Below are 24,315 nucleotides of genomic sequence, written 5' to 3'. Positions count from 1 at the left end.
AATTTTTCATAACTATTTCCCGGAGATAGGACAGTACAGTTAGAGACAATTCTAGTACACATATTCTGTAAAAGACAAAGTAAAATAGTGGGAAGTGCTTTTGTAATCACATTAGCAGTAATAGAGAAATCAGTTATTCTGAGCCTAGGTTCTTTCCTAAGTAAAACAGCGTAATGAATCTATGTGCCTTTTATAAATCATAGGGTTTTACGAGCACCACTGAAGGACAGTGATCTCAGAGAGAGAGAAAAAAAATGAAGTGAACACTATGATTGTCCCAGCTTATTGACTTGATGGAGTTGCCAGGCTGTAGTAGAGGGAGAGGGAAACTTAGACAGACTCCAGTGGATTCTTAAATTAAGGAGACACAGTTGAAAATCCAGTGAGACAAAAATATTTACAGTTCACAGGACAAAGTGCCAGAGAAGAGAGAGCTACAGAGAAAACTATATTAGGTTGTTCTCAGATATGCAACAAGATACTAATCAGCCCTTTCATGTATGCAGCAAAGTACTGATCAGCATATGTCATATGTGTGAGGGAAATACTCAAGGTCAGGAAAAGAACCATTATAAAAGATTAGAGAAGATCAGAACTTGGTGCTCATCATATTCCCACCAGCCAGACTGGGAAACATCAAAATTTATGGGTCACTGGGTTGAACACGCAGAAGCATTTTGCTTTAGTCTTGGGGCAGAATTGGAACTCTAGTAAAGCCTGGTAAATCAGACATGAAAGGAAAGATTACTCATTCCAAGTAATTTAAAAAGGAAGTTCAAAAATAAAAGAATACTAAAAGATCCAGCGTCCAAGAAAATAGCAACTACAACATATTGCATCAATCAAAAATTACCAGGCATGAAAGGAAACAAGAAAATAAAACCTATAATGAAGAGAAAAATAAGTCATCCAAGCTGACCCAGAACTCATGCATATGCTAGAATAGCAGAAAAAGATATTAAAACAATTATTATAACAGAATCCTGTATGTTCAAAAAATTAAGTAGAGACACAGAAGATATTTTAGAAAGACCCAAATTGAACTTGAGAGGTGAAAACTAAAATGTGGGAGATGAAAAATATACTGAATAGAATTAATGGCCAATTAGATGATATAGAATAAAAAATAATGAAGCTGAAGACACAGAAATATAAAATGTCCAAAATATAGCACAAAGAAAGAAAAGAACTTGAAAAAATTAGAAGAATACCAGTGACATCTGGGACAACTTCAAGTACCCTAATTCACATGTAATTGGAGTCACTATGAGAGGGTCACAAAAATATTTGAAAATTGATTGTCAGTTTCCCCTAAATTTTATGAAAATTATAAATCAAGAGATTCAAGAAACTCAATGATCCCCCAGCATAAGAAACATGAGAAAATCCATACCAATGCACATCAAATAAAATTACTCAAAACCAATGATAAAGAGATAATATTAAAAGCACCCAGAAGAAAAAAGACACATTAGTGATAAATAATCAAAGATAAAGATAACTGAAGATTTCTTATCAGAAAACAAAACACGTCAGAAGACAGTGTACCAATATTTTTAAAATACTGAAAACAAAAATAAATGAACAAAACCCCCTATTAACCTATAGTTCTATACCCAGCAAAAATATTTTGGGAAAATTAAGTCAAAATCACAACTTTTTCAAGTATACAAAAGCTAAAAGAACAACTCAATGGAGGATGTGCACCACAAAAAAAATTAAAGGTAACACTTCAGAAAGAAAAAGCATGATACAACATGGCAATATGGAGTTACACAAAGAAATTATATGCACTGGATATGGTAACTACATGGTTAAATATATAAGATTTTAATAATACTGTTTAAATATCTTGAAAGCCTAATTTTTTAAAAACAAATAATAATAATGAAATGTGGAGTTTATAACATATGAACAATTTATGGCATATATAAAAGTGAAATATTTGAAAACAATAGCACAAATGAAAGGAGGGAAAAATGGAATTATATTTTTATATGTTTCTCATGCTATATGTGAAGTGAAATAATATCATTTGAAAATAAGCTATAATACATTAAAATGTTTGCTATAAACACTACAGCAAACACTAAAATGACAAAGTAAAGAATTACAGCAAATAACCTAACAAAGGAGATAGAATGGAATAATAAAAAAATCCTGTATTAATCCAAGATGAGGCAGAAAAAAGGAGAAGGGGAGAAGAACAGATTTATCAATACAAACAAAGAGTCAGAAGATAGACTTCATTCTAGAAATATCAATAACCACATTAAGTGTAAATGGTCTAAACATCCAAATTAAAAGATGGAGATTATCACATTTGATAAAAAAGTAAGAGCTAATTGTATGCCAACTACAAGAAACACATTTAAAATATAAAAACACAATAGTTTAAAAAGAAAAGGACAGAAAAAGATATACCATGCTGTAATTAACCAAGAAAGTAGAGTGACTATATTAATATCAGACAAAATAGATTTCAAAAGAAAGATTACCAGAGATAAAGAAGATAATATTGTTAAAGAGGTAAATCCATAAAGAAAATATAACAGTCCTAACAATTATGCACCTAATAGCAGCTTTAAAATATGTGAAAATAAAATGTATAAAATTTCAAGAATAGATAAGTCCACAATTAAAAGTTACAGATTTCAATATTCCTCTCTCAGTAACCGATAGAACAAGTAGTGTAAAATTCAGTAACGAATCAGAGACTTAAATAAAATATCCAAAAACTTGATCTAATTGAAATTTATAGAACACTAAAATTCAAAACACCAGACTGCACATTCTTTTCAGGTGTATTTGGAACATTTACTGTAATAGACCATGTTCTGGGCATAAAACAAATCTCAATAAATGTAAAAGATTTCAAGTCATACAAAGTGTCTTCTCTCACTGCAATGGAATTATATTAGACATCAATAACAGACCAATCTCTTTAAACTCCTCCAATATTTGAAAACTAAATAACACACTTATAAATAACCTATGAGTTAAAGAAGAAAGAAAATAGGTATTCAAACATATTTTCTACAGAATCAATGGAAACAAAACATACATCAAAATTTGTGGAATGTCACTAAAGTGATAATTGGGGTGAAATTTCTAGCACTAAATTACTATATTAGAAAACAAGAATTATCTTTCTTCCACTTTAAGACATTACAAAGTTAAGAATAAATTAAATGTGAAGTAAGCAGGAAAAGGAAATAATGAAAATCAAGAGGAAATCAATGAAATAGAAGCACAATAGAGAAAATCAATTAAATTGTAAGCTGTATCTTTGAGAAGAAATATAAAATTTATGATAAACTTCTAGCCTGTCTGATTAGGAAAAAAAAGAGATAAGATACAGATAATCAGTGTCAGGAATGCGCGAGTTGATAACACTGCAGATTCTGCAGATATTAAAAGGAGAGTAAGAATATTATGAACGGGGGAAGTCAAGATGGCGGTGTAGGCAGACTCGGAACTCACCTCCTCCAGTGGACACAGCCAATTTACAACTACTCGTGGAAAAATTACCCCTGAGACAGAACTGAAAACTGGATAAGAGGAACTCCTGCAACAACGGACAATCCTAACTGAGGTAGAAGAGGCAGAGACTCCCTTCTGGAGAGGAAAAACACTGCCTTCACAAGCCGCCAGCTTCACGGCCGCCGGGAGCAGCGCACAGGTACGCAGCCTCCCTGGAGGCACGGGGCCCTGAGCCAGGGAGCGCCCCAGCTGTGGGTTTTTTGTGGACCCAGCACAATCGAGACCAGCGGCATAATATCTGCCTTTGCCTGCTACTAAAGCATTGGGGTGTACCCCTAGAAAACCCGGTTCACAAAGAAACTAAAACCAGCTCTTAAAGGGTCCGTGCGCAAACTCACACGTTTCAGAAAGCATCCTAAAATCACCAGAAAGAAAGGTGCATAGTGCTGTGGTGAAAAAAGACTCACCTAATAGGCCCTGAGTGCATCTCCGTGAGGGGTGAGACCTCTCCAGGGACTAGGACATTGGCGGTGGCCGTTGTTGTGGCCTGGTATGGGCGTGCTGACACAGACGCTATTGGAGTTCTTCCTGGGTCCTGCTAGCCCAGGTCAGCCCCAACTGCTAGAGCGCCAATTAAATCCAGCTCAGCCAGGGCAGGCAGCCCCCCCTAGAGACTGGCCCCACCCAACAACAAGCCCTCAGGCAACTTGTGGGCCTGCATAGACTCTGCAGCCTGGCAACTGAGCCGACTATAGTGGGGCAGGGTGTACACAAGGAGTGGGTGGAGAGTGTGGGGCGGTGGCAGAGTGTGGGGCTCCCACCATGGAAAGAATGGGTCCACTTGGGGAGTTCAGGGCACGCACACGGGGCAGGACTGTGTTGACTGTGTGTGTGGATGTGTGGGTGGCAGGGCTTGTCAGCTGCACAAGACTTGTGCTTCTTAAAGACCCACATAGGGGGTTTGCCCCACCTTCCAAAACCTGAAACAATTCGGTGCTCCTGTGCCTGAGGCCAGCCCCACCCAGCTGCAATCCTCAGAGAGCTGACAAGAGACTTAATAGGCTAGAGACTTCCAGCAATTGTAAGGCCCTGAGCCTAACAACCTGCCACGCTGGGGGCCTACTCACTTAAAAGAAATACTGCAACACAAATGTGGTATTAGAACTTGCAGCCAACTGTGCTGGGGCTCCCCACACCTGATAAAGAGACTGAAGGGCCGACAACAACTACAAGCAGCTGAGCATCACAACAGCTGGCCAGGAACATAACTCGGCCTCCCTGGGTGCCTACAGGGAGAGCAACCAGGCCACAACAGAAGGACACACGTAGCGCACATAGGGGTCACCCTTGGAACATTGAGAACTGAGGGAAGCACACTGGCATCACTTACATAAGTTCACCTATCCAAGAGCAGGAGACGTAGCTGACCTACCTAATACATAGACACAAGCAGAGGGAAAGAGGAAAAATGAGGAGGCAAAAGAATACATTCCATGTAAGGGAACAGGACAAAACCCCAGAAACAGAACTAAGTGAAACAGAAATGAGCAACCTACCCGACAGAGAGTTCAAACTAAGGATGCTCACTGATCTGGGGAGAAGAATAGATGAACTCAGTGAGAATGAGAATGTCAACAAAGAAATGGAAGATATAAAAAAGAACCAATCAGAAATGAAGAATACAATACTGGAAATGAAAAATTCATTAGAGGGACTCAAAAGCAGAGTAGAGGATACAGAAGAACGGATCTGTGAGCTGGAAGAAAGACTAGAAGAAATTACCCAAGGTGAACAGGTAAAAGAGAAAAGAATTAAAAAGAGTGAGGACAGTCTAAGGGACCTCTGGGACAACATCAAGCGCACTAACATCCGTGTTATAGGTGTCCCGGAAGGAGAAGAGCGAGACAAGGGGGCAGAGAATCTATTTCAAGAAATAATAGATGAAAACTTCCCTAACCTAAGGAAAGAAACAGACATCCAGGTACAGGAAGCACAGAGAGCCCCAAACAAGATAAACCCAAACAGGCCCACACCAAGACACATCATAATCAAAATGTCCAGAATTAAAGATAAAGAGAAGGTCAGAATTAAAGCCGCAAGAGAATGTCAAGTTACATACAAAGGGAACCCCATAAGGCTATCAGCTGACTTCTCAGCAGAAACCTTACAGGCTAGAAGAGAATGGCATGATATAATTAAAGTGCTAAAAGGAAAAAACTTAAAGCCAAGAATACTCTACCCATCAAGCTTATCATTCAAAATGGAAGGAGAGATCAAAAATTTCCCAGACAAGCAAAAATTAAAGGAGTTTGTCACCAAGAAACCAGTGCTACAAGAAATGTTAAAGGGACTGATTTAAGGGGAAAAGAGAAGACCACACATAGGAAAAATTATCTATTTCCATGATAAGAACGTAATGGATACAAATGCATACAAAAAAGGTTAGATATGATACCAAAAACACAAAAGGAGGGAGGAGGGGAGTTAAAGAGTACAGCTTTCAGACAGAGGTCAAACTAAAGTGACCATCAATTCTGTATAGAAGAAGAAAGGAACAGAGAAGGACTACTAAAACACTGAGAAAAAAAAAAAGTTAAAAAATGGCAGTAAGTACATACTTATCAATAGCTACTTTAAACGTCAATGGACTAAATGCTCCAATTAAAAGGCATACGGTGGCTGACTGGATAAAAAAACTAGACCCATATATATGATGCATAGAAGAGACACACTTCAGACCTAAAGACACTCACAAACTGAAAGTGAAGGGATGGAAAAAGAGACTCCACGCTAATGGCAATGAAAAGAAAGCTGGGGTAGCAGTACTCATATCAGACAAAATAGACTTTAAAACAAAAGCTGTAAAAAGAGACAAAGAAGGGCATTACATAATGATCAAGGGAACAATCCAACAAGAGGATATAACACTTGTAAATATCTACGCACCCAATGTAGGTGCACCTAAATATGTAAAGCAATTATTAACAGACATAAAAACAGAAATAGACAGTAGCACAATAATAGTAGGGGACTTGAACACTCCACTTACACCAATGGATAGATTATCCAAACAGAAGATCAATAAGGAAACATTGTGCTTAAATGACACACTAGAACAGATGGACCTAGTAGATATATACAGAGCATTCCATCCAAAAACTGAAGAATACACGTTCTTTTCAAATGCACATGGAACATTCTCCAGGACTGATCACATATTAGGCCACACAACAAGTCTCCATAAATTTAAGAAGATTGAAATAATACCAAGCATCTTTTCTGACTACAACGGTATGAAACTAGAAATCAACTATAGGAAGAAAATCAGAAAAAACACAAATACGTGGAGATTAAGCAAAATGCTACTGAACAACGACTGGGTCAATGAGGAAATCAAAGAAGAAATCAAAAAATACCTGGAGAGAAATGTAAATGAAAATACGACATGCCAGAATTTATGGGATACAGCAAAAGCGGTTCTAAGAGGGAAGTTTATAGCGATACAGGCCTATCTCAACAAACAAGAAAAATCTCAATTAAACAATCTAACAATGCACCTAAAGGAACTGGAAAAAGAAGAACAAACAAAGCCTAAAATCAATAGAAGAAGGGAAATAATAAAAATCAGAGCAGAAATAAATGAAATGGAGACCAGAGAAACAATAGAAAAAATTAATAAAACCAAGAGGTGGTTCTTTGAAAAGATCAACAAAATTGACAAACCTTTAGCTAGACTCACCAAGAAAAATAGAGAGAAGGCACAAATAAGTAAAATCAGAAATGAAAGAAGAGAGGTTACAGCAGACACCTCAGAAATACAAAAGATTATAAGAGAATACTATGAAAAACTATATGCCAACCAATTCGACAATCTGGAAGAAATGGATAAATTCTTAGAATCATACAACCTTCCAAAACTGGATCAAGAAGAAGTAGAGAATTTGAATAGACCAATCACCAGTAAGGACATCCAAACAGTAATCACAAACCTCCCCAAAAATAAAAGTCCATGACCAGACGGCTTCCCCGGTGAATTCTACCAAACATTCAAAGAAGACTTAATACTTATCCTTCTCAAACTCTTCCAAAAAATTGAGGAGGGGGGGAGGCTCCCTAACTCATTCTACAAAGCTGACATTACCCTGATATCAAAACCAGACAAGAACACAAAAAAGGAAAATTACAGGCCAATATCACTGATGAACATCGATGCAAAAATCCTCAACAAAATACTAGCAAATCGCATACAACAATACGTTAAAAAGATTATACACCATGATCAAGTGGGATTTATTCCAGGGATGCAGGGATGGTTTAACATTCGCAAATCAATCAACGTAATACACCACATTAATAAAATGAAGAATAAAAATCACATGATCATCTCAATAGATGCAGAGAAAGCATTTGACAAGATACAGCATCCATATATGATAAAAACTCTGAATAAAATGGGTATAGAAGGAAAGTACCTCAACATAATAAAGACCATATATGACAAACCCACAGCTAATATCATCCTCAATGGTGAAAAACTGAAAGCTATCCCTCTAAGAACAGGAACCAGACAAGGATGCCCACTCTCACCACTCTTATTTAACATAGTACTGGAAGTCCTAGCCAGAGCAATCAGGCAAGAGAAGGAAATAAAAGGGATCCAAATTGGAAAGGAAGAAGTGAAACTGTCAATATTTGCAGATGACATGATTTTATATATAGAAAACCCTAAAGAATCCACCAGAAAACATTTAGAAGTAATACACGAATATGGTAAAGTTGCAGGATACAAAATCAACATACAAAAATCAGTTGCATTTCTGTACACTAACAACGAAGTAGCAGAAAGAGAAATTAAGACTACCATCCCATTTACTATTGCAACAATAAGAATAAAATACCTAGGAATAAACTTAACCAAAGAGCTGAAAGATCTGTACACTGAAAACTATAAAACATTTCTGAAAGAAATTTAAGAAGACACAAAGAAATGGAAAGATATTCTGTGCTCTTGGATTGGAAGAATTAACATAGTTAAGATGTCCATACCTCTTAAAGCCATCTATAGATTCAATGCAATCCCTATCAAAGTTCCAACAACATTTTTCACAGAAATAAAACAAAGAATCCTAAAATTTATATGGAACAACAAAAGACCCCGAATAGCTAAAGGAATCCTGAGAAAAAAGAACAAAGCTGGAGGTATCACACTCCCTGATTTCAAAATATACTACAAAGCTATAGTAACCAAAACAGCATGGTACTGGCACAAAAAGAGACACACACATCAGTGGAATAGAATCGAAAGCCCAGAAATAAACCCACACATCTATGGACAGCTAATCTTTGACAAAGGAGCCAAGAACATACAATGGAGAAAAGAAAGTCTCTTCAACAAATGGTGTTGGGAAAACTGGATAGCCACGTGCAAAAAAATGAAAGTAGACCCTTAGCTTACACCATATACAAAAATTAACTCCAAATGGATTAAAGACTTGAATGTAAGACCTGAAACTATGAAACTTCTAGAAGAAAACATAGGCAGTACGCTCTTCGACATCAGTCTTAGCAACATCTTTTCAAACACCATGTCTGACCGGGCAAGAGAAACAATAGAAAAAATAAACAAATGGGACTACATCAAACTAAAAAGCTTCTGCACAGCAAAGGAAACCATCAACAAAACGAAAAGGCAACCTAACAATATGGAGAAGATATTTGCAACCATACATCTTATAAGGGCTTAATCTCCAAAATATATAAAGAACTGATGCATCTCCACAACAAAAAAACTACCAACCCAATTGAAAAATGGGCAAAAGACCTGAACAGACATTTCTCCAAAGAAGATATACAGATGGCCAACAGACACATGAAAAGATGTTCAAAATCACTAACTATCAGGGAAATGCAAATCAAAACTGCAGTGAGATATCACCTCACACCCGTCAGAAAGGCTATAATTAACAAGACAGGAAACAACATGTGTTGGAGAGGATGTGGAGAGAAGGGAACTCTCCTACACTGCTGGAGGGAGTGCAAACTGGTGCAGCCACTATGGAAAACAGTATGGAGACTCCTTAAAAAATCAAGGATAGAACTACCCTATGATCCAGCTATTCCACTGTTGGCTATTTATCCAAAGAACTTGAAAACACCAATGCGTAAAGGTACATGCACCCCTGTTTTCATTGCAGTGTTATTCACAATAGCCAAGACTTTGAAGCAACCTAAGTGCCCATCAAGGGACGAACAGATAAAGAAGATGTGGTATATATACACAATGGAATACTACTCAGCCATAAGAAACGATGAAATCCAGCCATTTGTGACAACATGGATGGACATTGAGGGTATAAGGCAAAGTGAAATAAGTCAGAGGGAGAAGGTCAAATACTGTATGATTTCCTTCATTAAGTAGTAGATAATAACAACAATAAACAAACACATAGGGACAGAGATTGGATTGGTGGTTACCAGAGGGGAAGGGGGGAGGGAGGAGGGTGAAAGGGATAATTCGGTACATGTCTGTGGTGATGGGTTGTAATTAGTATTTTGGTGGTGAACATGATGTAATCTATGCAGAAATAGAAGTATAATGATGTACACCTGAAATTTTTACAATGTTATAAACCAATGTTACTGCAATAAACGAAAAATTAAAAAAAATAGAATATTATGAATAACTTTATGCCAATAAACTCAAAAATTTGGATGAAATGGATAAATTTCTCAAGAAATACCAATTACTAAAGCTCAAGTATAAATAAATAATCTGAATAGCCCTGTATCTATTAAAGAAATTGAATTTGTAGTTGTAAATCTTCCCATAAAGGAAATTCCAAGCATAGATAACTTCACTACTGAATTCTACCAAACATTAAAAGAAGAAATAACACTAATTCTATACCAACTCTTAGTGAAATCTGAAGAGCAGGGAATACTTTGCAATTCATTCTATATGGCCAGCATTACCCCTGATACCAAAACCAGACAAAGACGTTATAAGAACAGAAACCTGAACATCAATATTTTTTAGATATGTCGATTAAAAATTCTAAAAAAATTATCAAATCAAACCTATAAAAAGATTTAATTTTATATTTTATAAAAGAGATAATACAGGCTGACTGTGGTTGGGAGAATAGTGGCCCCCAAGAGATGTCCATATCCTAATCCCTGGAAACTGTGAGTATGTTACCTTACATGGAAATGGGATCTTGAAATGCGGAAATTATCCTCGATTATCCAAGTGGGCCCAATGTAATTAAAAGAATCATTATAAAGAAACAAAGGTGTCAGGAGAACTAGTGAAGAAAATGTAATTATGAAAGCAGATCAGAGAATGAAAGAGAGAGAGAGATTTGAAGATACTATGCTGTTGGCTTTGAAGACAGAAGAAATGGCATGAGACAAAAAATGCAGGTAGTCTCTGGAAAAGCTGGAAAAGGCAAGAAAATTTCTTTCTCCCCTGCAGTCTCCAGAAGGAATGCAACCCTGTCAACACCTTGATTTTAGGACTTCTGAGCTCCACTGAATTTGTGGTAATTTGTTACAGCAGCAATAGGAAATTAATACAATAACTAAGTGGTGTTTATTTCAGAATGTAACTGTTTAACATTTGACTCATTCAAAATAATTCACCATATTAACAAACTAAAAAAGTAAACCACACTATCATCTCAGTAGTTGTAGAGAAAGCATTTGACAAAGTCCAAAATTTATTCCTGATAAAAATCCTTAGTCAATTGGGCATAGAAGAGAACTTCTTCAGTCTGATAGACATCTACAAAAAACTTACAAGGAACATAACGCTTAAAGATCCAAGACAGGGTGCTTTCCTCCTAAGATCAGGAACAAGACAAGGATGTCTACTCTCAAAACTTTTACTTAACACTAAACTAGAGATTCTAGTCAGTGCAATAAGGGAAGGAAAAGAAATAAAATCATTCAAGTTGGAAAGAAAGATGTAAAATTGTCTTTATTCACAACTGACATGATTGGTTATGTAGAAAATAGAATGTAATCTACAAATAAAGCTACTAGAATAAGTGAGTTTAGTAAGGTTGAAGATACAGGACAAATACACAAAAATCCATTGTATCTCTATATACTTAAACTGAACAACTAGAAATTGAAATAAAAAATACCATTAACAGTATCATCCAATATACAAAATGTTTAAGGATTAATATTGGTAAATATATGCAACACTTTATTGAAAATTACAAAACATTGGTGAAATAAATTTTTACAAGTCTAATAAAAATTGAGACCTATACCTTGTTCACAATTGATATTATTATATCAATTCTCCAGAAATTGATCTATAGATTCAATACAATCCCAATCAAAATCTCAGCATAATTTTTAGTATAAATTGATATAATTATTCTAAAATCCATATGGAGAGGCAAAGGACTGAGATTAACTAAAGTAAATTTTTTACAGCAAAATTCAGAGGGCTAACATTACCTGATTTCAGGACTTATTATAAAGTTACAGTAATAGAAAACAGTTTGTATTGGTGCAGTGATAGAGAAATAGATAAATGGAACAGAATAGAGAATCCAGAATTAGACTCACACCTATATGGACAACTGATTTTTGAGGAAGGTACGAAGGTAATTCAGTGGAGAAAGGATAGCCTATTTCAACAGGCTGTGCTGGAATAATTGGACAACTATATGCAAGTCACTGAACTTTGAATTAATATTTATACTATATACAAAAATTAACTCACCTTCAGCAGATATCTAACAAGAGTTCCAGAATATGCAGATTGAAGAAATGCCAGTGAAGAGATAATACTTGAGAACTCTTTAGAATTCAAGACATGACTCCTTACACATAAAAAAGAGCATAAATTGGGGCTGGACCCGGGGCTGAGTGGTTAAAGTTCTGCACATTCTGCTTCAGAGGCATGGATTTGTGGATTCGGATCCTGGGTGCAACCTACACCACTCATCAAGCCATGTGGTGGTGGCAACCCACATATAAAATAGAGGAAGATTGGCAACGGATGTTAGCTCAGGGCTAATCTTCCTGAAGCAAAAAAAAAATTAAAAATAGCCCATAAACAAACAAAAAACTCCTCCAAGCATCAAGGTAGATAAGTAAAAATAAGTCCCTCCTTAGATTTACCATTGTGAAATGGAGAACATCTATAAAGAAAAAAAATCATAGAGAAAAGATAGGGATGGAATAACTCATATGAGACACAGACTGACAGAAAATTTCTCCTCGGTAACAAAAGAAAATAAAGTGATACTTTCAGAGTTCTACAAGAAGTTAACTCTGAATCTAAAATTCTATATTGAGCTCAACCATCTTTCAAGAGATGGTGACAGAAAACCTTTTTCAGATATACAAATAGTAAAAGTCAAAAGAAAATTGAACTAAGAAGGAAGATGAGGCATTCAAGAAACAGTAGTAGATATAGAAATCAATACATATGTTGATAAATTTAATTAATTATAAGTTGTTAAATTAAAAACAAATTCATGTGTCTACAATAAAAATAGTAGAACAAAAACTTTGACATTAAAAAGATGAAAAAGGCTTTTTGTTTAATGGATAAATCATGCTAATATCCTTGCCATCTTTGAAAGGAGAACAGAAATTCCAAATAATTTTAGTTAGAAAATTTAGATTAAAAATTCATATTGAAATTTTAAGGATAACATTAAAAGAATAAAAATAAACCTACTGTTTTCTTTCCTATAGAGAAAAATAAAGATAAAATTATTTTTTGTTTTTCATGTACTAGGTTCATGTGCATACAAGAGAAAAACTCAAAATAACAGTAATTCATACAAAATATAATTTAATTTTTGTTATGTCAAGTAGATTGAGGTATAGTCAGTACAAGGTTAGTATGGTGGCTCCACGATCATCTGTTTCACCCTTCCGGCACAGAGTTTCTTCTTCAAGTTCATGTCAAAATCTAAGATGGCTGCTCTGAGCTTCAGGCTGGAAGAAGAAGAAAAAGTAAAATGGCAAAAGAATACTCTTCCAGACAAGTCAGTTTCCTTTAAGATTATGCACAAGCTTCACGCACTTCTGCTTATATCTCGTTGCCCAGAACTTAGAAAATTGAATCCGATGTTTGCAAGGGAGGCAAGAAAAGGTAATATTTTATTCTGAGTGAGTAGTAATATGTGTAGCCAACAATTATGGAAACAGGAGTGGGCTTTATGGACCTCAGAACAAATCAAAGTTAGTTCCTTAGATAAAGCTGATCTCTCAACTGAAATTCTTAGTGTTCTTTTTCAGGGTATACACTTTTAGTATTGGTCAAAGATGAAAGGCCATGTGGAATGAGAAAGAAGTGAAAAGATCTTTTCTTTTTCAGATTAGAAAAAAATGTCTTCAGTTACCTGAATCAGTGATTTATGAATAGTAGGCATTCAGTTAACATTTCATGAAAGAATGAATAATTTCCTATATGACACATTCTTACTAAGCACTGAGAATTTAATCAGTGTCAATCATGATAGACTCATGCTATTGTGCAAACCCCTTCACTTGAGATCCTCTTAACAGGGTTGCAAGAGATTTGGAAGATACAAAATGCTTTCCTGTTAAATAAAGATTTTCTGTTTGAAATAATTCAAGAAAAGCTAGTGTATTTGGTTTAATGAAAAATATCATATTTATGTTCCTCATTCTCTTCCCCTCTATCTCTTCTTGAAAGTCAAATGATATGCAAATTCAGTTTGAACAGTATTAAGTTAGCTACAACATTACATTTCCCTGATAAACTTGAAATGATGAAGAGAACATAAAAGCCGCAAGATACATTTTTTATCTAATAGGATCCTTTGTTCCTTGGTTTGCAAATCTTCCTGACTTAGTAGTGACACCTCTCACAATTCCCCAGACCCTACAGATAAATCTTAGGAATTCAGTTGAGAAGAAACACAGTCTGGTGCATATATTTTCCTTTCAAACAGAGGATTCCTGAGCAAGTCTCAGAGGGATTTACCATAATACACTTGTTTCTCTTGGGTAGATCAGTTGTGTAAGAAAATATTCCAAAGGATAGCTGCAGGAAACAGTTGAGAATACATGAGCAGCAAAGACTTCAATAATAGAACTCTATCAAACAAATAAGAATTACTTAAATGTGGAAAAATAACAGAAAAATATTACAAAATCCATTGAATTGTCCCATTGGCAAGACAAAGATTATTCAATGCAAAGCATCTAAAATTATTTTTTTTTATTGAACTGTTTTTTTCATTTCAAAGAGCATTCTAAGAAAATAGTGCTCTCATCAGTCCTTCCTCACACATGCATGTTGGTGTTTCAAGACAATGGGGATATTTTCGAAACATCACTAAGTGTTACAAGACAGCTGTTTATTCTGAGTGATTTTCTTTTGCTTATTTTACCTTCCCAACTCAGTGTAGTTTGTAAGAGAGATGTCAGCATTTGTACCAAAAGAGATGTCTGCGTGTTTCAGTAATTAAGCTATTATTTCTCAGATTCAAGCTTTGGGATGTTGGGGCTAGGACTCTGCCATCTATATTTCAGTTTCTCCAACTGCATCTTTTAGGAACTGACAATAAGAAGCACTAGAAAGAAATGCAAAAGAAGGAGGAGAGAGGACGTACTTCTTTCCATTCACTACCTTTTCTTTTTTGGGGGGTGAGGGGATGCGGCACCAGTTGTTATAACATCATTCCAGCAATGTTTCATGCCAGCAGGGGCACTTTGTTCATAGCAGCCAGTTTGCAGATTTTTTTAATAATACTTGTAGAATCAGAGTCATGACCCCTCAAGCAAATAGCACCAGCCAGCTGATGTCCCCTCTAAAGGTCTGTACCCTAGCCCCTGTGACTCCTCGCTGAGCTAAGAGTCACCTACATCTGCTGAGCAGAACGCACTCCACAAAGTGTGTTTTAGCTTTCAGGAATCCTCCACTAAGCTTCTAAATTTTAATAATTCCAACCTCTCCCTTTTTCTCCAGTACTAATGATAGTAGCTGCTTCCTGCAGTTGTTAATTGTGTGGAAACTTAGTGTTCCCTTTTGAATTTCCAATTTTTCAATATTTAGTCAATAATTCTTTATCTTAAATTCTCTCTGTTAAAATAAGTAGTGTGCTTTCTTCTGACTGTGCTCTAGTTAATACACTGTGTGATCCCCAAACTTAGAATAATTGCTATATTGATGGGAGTAAAATCTTTTCGTTTAGAGATTAGAGTGATGTCTAAGACTAATTCATTTTTCAAAACATATATTTGGTATATAATAGATGTAAACGTGTTGTGCTAGGCACTGCAAAGAATTCAGAGAATTATTAGCCATAACTTCACCTGCAAGTATTTAGGTAATTTTAAATTATAGAACCTGGATATGTACATAATAATTATAATACATTAAGTACTTTATGAGTGTTAGGCAGAATGTGCTTTAGAAAAGCTCAGAGGAAAGAAATTAATGTCTTTGGAAATCAGAAGACATCTGAAGAATTTTAATAGAGGATAAATCATAGTAGCTGGAACTTAAAGGGTATATTGATAAGAGAAATTAAGAATATGATTGATAGAGATTTTGAAAAATGGAAGAATGAACATGAACAGGGAAAAATAACAGAAGAGTTCAAAGCACGCATTCATCAATATTTGTCAGGAATAGCGGGTGTGCAAAATATAATAATGGGAGATAAAATTCATAGGGAAGACTGGGGCAAGATAGCAGAAGATCTTCATGACCATTTAAGAATTTGAAGTTTCCTCCTTAAGGTAGCAAAGAACAATTAAATTTCTGAAGATAACTGGTGGCTCTTAAGAAGACACATTCAGAATTAACTTGGGTGGGAGAAGAAGAGAATAGAAGTTCTAAAGAATAAAAAAGCATTTATTAATATGACTACATAGCCTAATATCTCCTCAAACTGGGAAACTCATACTAAAGAGGTTCTCAGAACTGATAGAGGAATTGTGTGGTCTGAACATCTGAGGGAATGAAAGTAATATTTATTGTGATAAAAATATATGGGAGAAAAACGTGTACATATCAGGGGAATCAAGGGTTTATTTTTGGACCTGAAAAATGTGAATTGTCTATTTAACATTGAAGTGGAATTGTTGAACATATGGTTGTACAACAAATATGGAGTTCATAGAAGCAGGCAAGGATAGAAATATATACTTTCAAGCCATCTTCAGACAGATAGTACTCATGACCATCAGGCTGAATGAGATCACTTAGGAAATAAGTGTAGATAGAGAAATGAGAGGATCTGAGGATTGAACCCTGGGACACTCAAACATTTAGAGATTGAGATGAAGAGGAGGATTTACAAAGAAGACTAAGAATGAGCTGCCAGTGAATTAGCAAACCTAAGAGTGTGATGTTCTAGAAATCAAGGCATGAAAGTTTTTCAAGAGGTATAAACTGAACAACTGTGTGAAATGATTCTGAGACCAACCAAGATGGGAACTGTAAAATGATCATAAAACTTTCAATGTAGGTAGTATTTATGACCTCATTGAGGGCAGTTTTAGTGGAGGACTTGGAGATAAAACCTGATTAGAATGTTTCAAGTCATAATCAGAGAAAACAAGGTAGATGCAACAAATTTGAGCAACTCTTTTGAGAAGCTTTGTTGTAAAGAAGAGTGGTGAAATGGCAGAGTGGGGCAAATGTGGGGTTAAAAGGGAAAATTTAATTTTAAATGTATGATAACATGCTGGTGTATTAATGGGAATTTTCCAGTAGAGAGGGAAAGAAAAATTTGATGATACACAAAAGAAAGAAAATAATTGCAGAGAAAGACCTTAGCTATGTGAGAGTGCATTCAGTGAAGGGGAAGATGTCAATCTTAGATGAAAGCAAGGATAGTTTATCCATTGTAACAGGAAGAGAAATAAAATTTTTGGTACAGAAGCATGTAGTCTGATAGATATCTTAATAGGCATCAAAGAAGTTTTCTTCTAGATGCTTCTATTTTCTCATTAAAATGAAAATTGTTATGAGTACTTAGAATGAGCAAGAGGAGAGATTGTTGAGTTTTAAGAAGAGAGGAGAAACAGTCACTTCAGAGAATGAACTGAATAAGAAAATGTAGTTAGTTGTCTGGAAGCACTGAGATTTCTCTTAAATTTTGTTGAAAATATGTTAGCAGCATATATCAGCATTTTTTAAAATTTTCACCTGCTTAAGGTATAGGCTAAGAGTAGGTAGATTTAATCATGACTAGGGTTTTACCAGCTGACCACAATGGAGGGAAGTAGAGTTATATGGTGAGAGCATATGTAAAAGATGATAGAACATGGAATCTAAGTGGAGTAAAGGAGGAACTGAAAAAATGAAGAATATGATGAGCAGCTAAATAGTAATGGGCTTATGAACTGTAGATTCCATTGGGATCAAAGAATTGTTGGGAGGTAAAGAAATGGACTGGAGAAATACAAGTTGGTAGTCAAGGAGAAAGACGTTTGATATTGAAATTTTAGAGAAGTACAGTTGTTGCTAATTAAAAAAGATACAGTTTGACCTTGGGAGTCAAGTAGGTAAAGTAGGGAGGGAGACAAGACTATGAAGAGAAAGGAGTTTAAGGGACTGAAAGTCCAGTGTGCTGCATCTATGTGGATATCCGATAATGATGTCAATAATAATAGTGAAGAGAAACGTAGTAATCCAGGTGCTAAAATCTTCAGTGAATGAAGAAAAGTGATCAAGATGATGGTAGATGATTATAGAAAGCAGAGATAGTGGATTTATATTCGTATGTCCTAAATACCTTGAGACGTTTCAGGGAGAAAGAGAGAAGAGTGATCTGTCATCGACAATATGGAGAAGAGAGTCTAACATAACTTTTTGGCCAGAGGAGCCTTGTAGTGGACAAAAATAAAATAGACACCCTCCAAGAGCCTAACAGGAGAAGCAGTTTCCTCAACAGGTTCATTTAAAACGAGGTGTAGAAATCATTCCAGTAAAACTCTGCATCAGTGGAGCATATTGATAATAACTTATCATGAAATCCGGAGTGCACAGTAGAATTGCCAAAAAGTAAGGAGAGAAGAGATTTTAGGTTATATTAGGGGACATAGAGTCCAATGGGGATGGAGTCTGGTTGTGACTGAAGTAAACTGTGAAGGAAGGTGTGGTAGGTAGAATAATGCCCCTCCACCTCCCCAACAAATATTCACTCCCTAATTCCTGGACCTTGTGAATGTTACATAACATGAAAAAGGGAATGTTGCAGATGCAATTAAGTCTACAGACTTTAAGTAGCCTATCCTAGATTAGAAGACTATCCTAGATCATCTGTGTGGGTCCAATCTAATCACATGGATCTTTAAAAGCTGAGAATGTTCTCTGGTAAAAAGCAGCAGAGAAATGCAGAAGGAGAGATGAGGCAGAACAGGAGATCAGAGAGATTTGACTTGTCATGGCTGGCCTTGATGAAGGGGATGAAGAGGCAATGAACCAAGTAATGAGAACGGCCTTTAGAAGCTGAGAACAATCCGTGGCTGACATCCTGGGGAACCTCAGTGGTATGGCTGGGTGAAACCCAATTCTACCAATAACCTTAAAAAGTCTGGAAGTTTATTCTCCCCCAGAGCTTCCAGATAAGAATCCAAGCCAGCTTACACCTTAAATTACCGTGGCAAGACCTAAAGCAGAGAACTCAGTTGAGTCTACTAAACTTCTGATTATAGAACTGTGAGACAATAAACTGCTACAATATTAAGCTTCTAAGTTTGTGGTAATTGTTGTGAAAGCAATAGAAAACTAAAACAGAAGACATAGTTGGTTAGATCTAATAATGTCTTAGGGAAGCTTGTGGGTCAGATGTTATAGTCTTCTTAGGAGGCTGGGGAGATCTGGGAGCCCCATCTCAAACCTGCCAAGAGCATTGTCCTAGCTAGCAGAAGAGTGGTCTTATCAGAAGCAGACACAATTCTGTGTTCCTTTTCTTCAATCTAACTGAAGATAGTGGATGTTCAGGCTCAGGTGGATTGGGAAGAATGGCTATCTTACTCAGGATCAGCAGAGTTTCATAAGTTTCCCGTGTTCCAGAAAGAAGAGGAAAGTGAATTTTGTTGAACTGGCAAACTCCGCCACAGGCATCATTTTATTCCAGTAGACAGATTTCCTCATACGGAAGCCTGACTTTGAGTGGACAATAGCTGGGTCGTTGCCAAGGGAATTCTTCTATCTGGAAAACTTCAACATACATTCAATGACACAAGCAAAATAAATTAACTATTATGGGCAATACAGATATGCTTATGCCAATAAAGAGTAGTACCTACAAGAGATGTACAATCATTTTGGACATTCTGAGGATGTAGAACATCCTGTTGAAAAAACATACCTCTTAGACAGGCTGGTCTGGACACAGATGTTCTACCTGTGACATGATATTGCCACTGCTAGTCCACTTGACCCATTATACACAGAGGCTTTTTGTGACTTTACAATAAAAACAGCACTTTACTATGCCACCAGGGATAGTACCTGTCCTAAATTGTTCTCTTCTATTCCTGAATGTCACTGAGAAATGCCCAACTATTATTTTAGCATCAACCTACTTCTGTCATGGACTCAATATTATTCTTGTGGAATGTTATTAATTTGGCAAAGTGTCTAAGTTTAAGAAAGTAAAGTACTTAATAAAAAGAAGAAATAAAGATAAAAGTGGACAATACATCGGCCTTACATAGCTAAAAGAATCCAAGGTAGGAATTTCTGATTCCAGACTTGATGAAATAGCAGAGATCATATTTACCCTTCTTCCTTAAACAACTAAAAAGCTGCAAAAAAAAAAATGAATGAGTAAAACAACATTGAATAATTTGGAAAAGGCAGTGACAGAGATTGAGCCCTAAGAGAAGGAGCCCAATGATTACCCTACCTTATGCTTAAAGTGTTTCCAAGCAGTGGCATAGAGAAGGGAATTCAAGTTTGGTCTTCTCTCAGAGTGGAGGAGACACAGCTTCAAGTTTCAGGAGGCCAAAAGGATGAAAATTTGTGGGACAGAGGACAGAAGAAGAGAGTAGCACAAAAAAAGAACATGTTTTAGAGAGCTTTGGACATTTCTCTCAAGTCTTTAGCTGAACACTAATCAGCATATACACGTAAATAAAGAATTGCCCATCAGAAATAAGCAAAACAATCCTCAGAGTTCACATAAACCTTGGACTAGGCCATGTTCCCACCAGCCAGTGTGAAAAGATCTCCTAACACATGGGCACTAGGCAGAGTTCTCGGAAAAATATAGCCCCAATAGTAGGGCCAAATTAACCATCAACTGAAGTCTGTTCTGGACCTACCTAGCAAAGCTTAAAAACAGCCACATGGGGCTGACCCTGTGGCATAGTGGTTTTGCGCTCTCTGCTTTGGCAGCCTGGGTTCAGTTCCTGGGCTTGGACTTACACCGCTCATTGGTGGCCATGCTGTGGCAGCGACCTGCACACAAAATAGAGGAATACTGGCAACAGATGTTAGCTCAGGGCAAATCTTCCTCAGCAATAAAAGAAACCCAAAAAGCAAAAAACAAAAAAAAGAAAAAGAAAAACAGCCACAAAAGGATCAAGTCATTTCAATGTAATTTAACTACATTCCAAAACAAAGCCCCAAAATATTTAAAAGAATATAACAAAATCCTGCATGCATAAATGTAAAATTTACATTGCTGGGCATTCAATAAAAAATAACCAGATATGCAAAAAAGCAGGATAGTACAACTTATAAGGAAGAACAAAATCAAGCAATAGAAACCAATCCAGACATTACACAAATAATGGAATAGACAAGGACATTTTCAAAAAGCTATCATTATGTGTATGTATATATGTATATATGTATATATACATATATATGAACATAACTATACATGTTATGTTCATGGACATAACTATGAACATAAACTGTATATTCAAGAACTATGACAGATGGGAAATGAGAGGTATAATGAAGACTCAAGGCAAAGTTGTTGAGATAAAATAAGTAAATATAAATATAAAATATTATACCTGATATGAAAAATACACTGGATAGAATTAGGGGCAGGGTAGACACTGCAAGAGAAATGATTAGTGAGATTGAATACATAGAAGTAGAAACTACCAAAAATGAATCAAAGAGAAAATTAAATGAGCATCATTGAACTTTGCAAAAATGTCACAAAATTTAGCATATGAAGAGGAAATAGATGGAGGGTGAGAACAATATATTTGAAGAATAAATGGGAAATTTTTTTCCCAAATTTAATAAAATTTAGAAATCCACCAATGTAAGAGGTCCAAAGAATTCCAAGTGGAAGGAATATGATAAAAACAACACCAAGACACACAATAAAGAACTTGTTTAAAATCAGTGACAAAGAGAAAATCTTACAAGCAGTAAGAGGCAAAAAAGACACTTCATGTAAGGAAAAGAATCACAGCAGAAGTCTCTTTAGAAACAATGCAATCCAGATGACAATAGAACAACATCTTTAAAATATTGAAAGAAAACAAGTTAAATTACACCTGTATAGTCAGTGAAAATATCTTTAAAAAACAAAGGAAGACCAATTTCCTGATGTAGAAAAAATGGAGATATTCATAGCCAGCTGAAAGTCACTACAAGTAATATTAAAGGAATGCCTTTAGCCTGAAGAAGATGATACTGGATGAAAATAGTTGATCCTCATCATGTGCAGATTCCATATTTATGAATTCATTTACTCTCATTTATTTTGTAACCCCAGTATCAGTACTCATGGTGCTTCTGCAGTCATTCACAGACATGTGTAGTGGCAAAAAATTTGAGTCACCTGATGTACACCTTCCCAGCTGGAGTTAGACAAGGAGATGCTTTGTCTTCTTGCTTCAGCTCATACTGTAAATGAGCCTACTTTTGTGATCTATTTAATGTTATGTTTTTCACATAATTACACTTTGTGTTGGTGATTGTGCTGTTTAAAATGGCCCCCAAGCATAATCCTGAAGTGCTATCTTGTGTTCTGAAGTACAGAGGCCGTGATGAACCTTACAAAGAAAATATATGTGTTGGGGGCCGCCCTGTGGCTTAGCGGTTAATTGTGCGCGGGTGCGCACCGATGCACCTCTTCTCCGGCCATGCTGAGGCCGCATCCCACATACAGCAACTAGAAGGATGTGCAACTATGACATACAACTATCTACTGGGGCTTTGGGGGAACAAAAGGAGGAGGATTGGCAATAGATGTTAGCTCAGAGCTGGTCTTCCTCAACAAAAAGAGGAGGATTAGCACGGATGTTAGCTCAGGGCTGACCTTCCTCACAAAAAAAAAAAAAAAAAGGAAGAAAATATATGTGTTACATAAGCTTTGTTCAAGCATGAGATATAGTTCTGTTGGCTGTGAGTTCAATGTTAATGAATCAACAATGTATCTTAAATAAGACGTCTTCAAATAGAAACACACGTAAAACAAGGTTATATAGTGATCAGTTGATGAAGACCTTGTGACCAGAGGTTTGCAGGAAACTAAACTCGCATTTCCACTAGGAAGAATGATTCAGTGTTTGCTAATTTAGTGTTGGTGACAGCTGCATAGAAAATAACTATCACAAATAACAAGAACCAACTCTATGTATAGGATGAATGCCAGCAAAGATAAATATGTGGTTGTCTCAAAAATATTTTCTTAATCTTTAAAATCTTTTAAATCCTTTTAAGAAATAATTGAAAATTTAAAGCAAAAATAGAAGCACTATATTATGGAATTTATAATACAAGTGAAAGTAAAAGGTATGACAACAATAGCATAATGACAAGGAGGAGGATGGAAATATAGTATTGTAAGGTCCTCATACTGTAGATGTAGTGGTATTTGAAGGTAGACTGCAATAAATTAAAGCTATATACTCTAACCATTCAAGAATCACTAAAAAAAAAAAGAGTGGAGCTAATAAATGTACAAAGAGGTAAAAATGGAAAAATAAAATTTATTGATCCAAAAAAAGGCAGAAAAAAGTAAAGGAAGCAAAGAACATATGTGACTAACAGAAGACAAATAGCAATATGGAAGATTTAAATCTAACTATGCCAACAAACACATTACAATCAATTGACTACACACACCGATTAAAGGATAGAAATGATCATACTGGATGGAAAACATCCAATTATATACTGTCAACAAGAAGCCAATTTTAATTACAAAGTTACAGATAGATTTAAACGAAAAGGATGGATAAATGTACACCATGCTTACAATTATCAAAGAAAACTAGAGAAGCTATATAACATTAGAAAAAGTAGATTTCAGAATAAATAATTTTACAGGGAATAAAGAGTCATTTCATAATAAAGAAGCAATTCATCAAGAGAATATTATGATCTTAAGTGTGCATGCAACTAGAAATATATCTATTTTTATATGTTCCACTATATATGATACAAAATCTGATAGAATATCAAGGAGAAATAGACAAAGATTAAACACCTGTTTCTCAATAATTGATAGAACACTATCAACCAATTTGACCTAACTTGACATTTATGGAACACTTTACCCAACAACAGCAGAATTACACTTTTTTTAAGTGTACATGGAACATTTACCAAAATAGACCATATATAAAGATATAAAACATTTCCCTATAAATTTAAAAGGGTTGAAATCATATAAAGTATATTTTCCTAGTGCCAAAAATTAAATTAAAAATGAATAACATAAAGATATCTGACAAGTCTGCATTTATTTGGAAATTATTAACATACTTTTAAATAATCTATGCATCAAAGATAAATCATAAATTGCAAAATATTTTGAACCGATAAAAATAAAAACATGGTATATTAAAAATTTTGTTATGCAGTTAAAGCAGTGCTGAGTAAGAAACTTG

General features: G+C 35.5%; 1 long non-coding RNA gene across 1 annotated transcript in view; it reads right to left on the bottom strand.

The window, feature by feature from the left end:
* Positions 1-4,096, bottom strand: part of LOC147913352 (uncharacterized) — a 141,610-nt gene extending 137,514 nt beyond the window's left edge. The window contains exon 1 of the long non-coding RNA XR_015548879.1: positions 3,951-4,096. This is a non-coding gene — a long non-coding RNA (uncharacterized LOC147913352). The remainder of the gene's footprint in view (positions 1-3,950) is intronic.
* Positions 4,097-24,315: the final 20,219 nt, after the last annotated feature.

Source organism: Ceratotherium simum, chromosome 28, assembly GCF_057802395.1.
Source record: "Ceratotherium simum simum isolate JZ-2026a chromosome 28, ASM5780239v1, whole genome shotgun sequence".
Taxonomy (NCBI): domain Eukaryota; kingdom Metazoa; phylum Chordata; class Mammalia; order Perissodactyla; family Rhinocerotidae; genus Ceratotherium; species Ceratotherium simum.
This window is presented reverse-complemented; position numbering and strand designations above follow the sequence as displayed.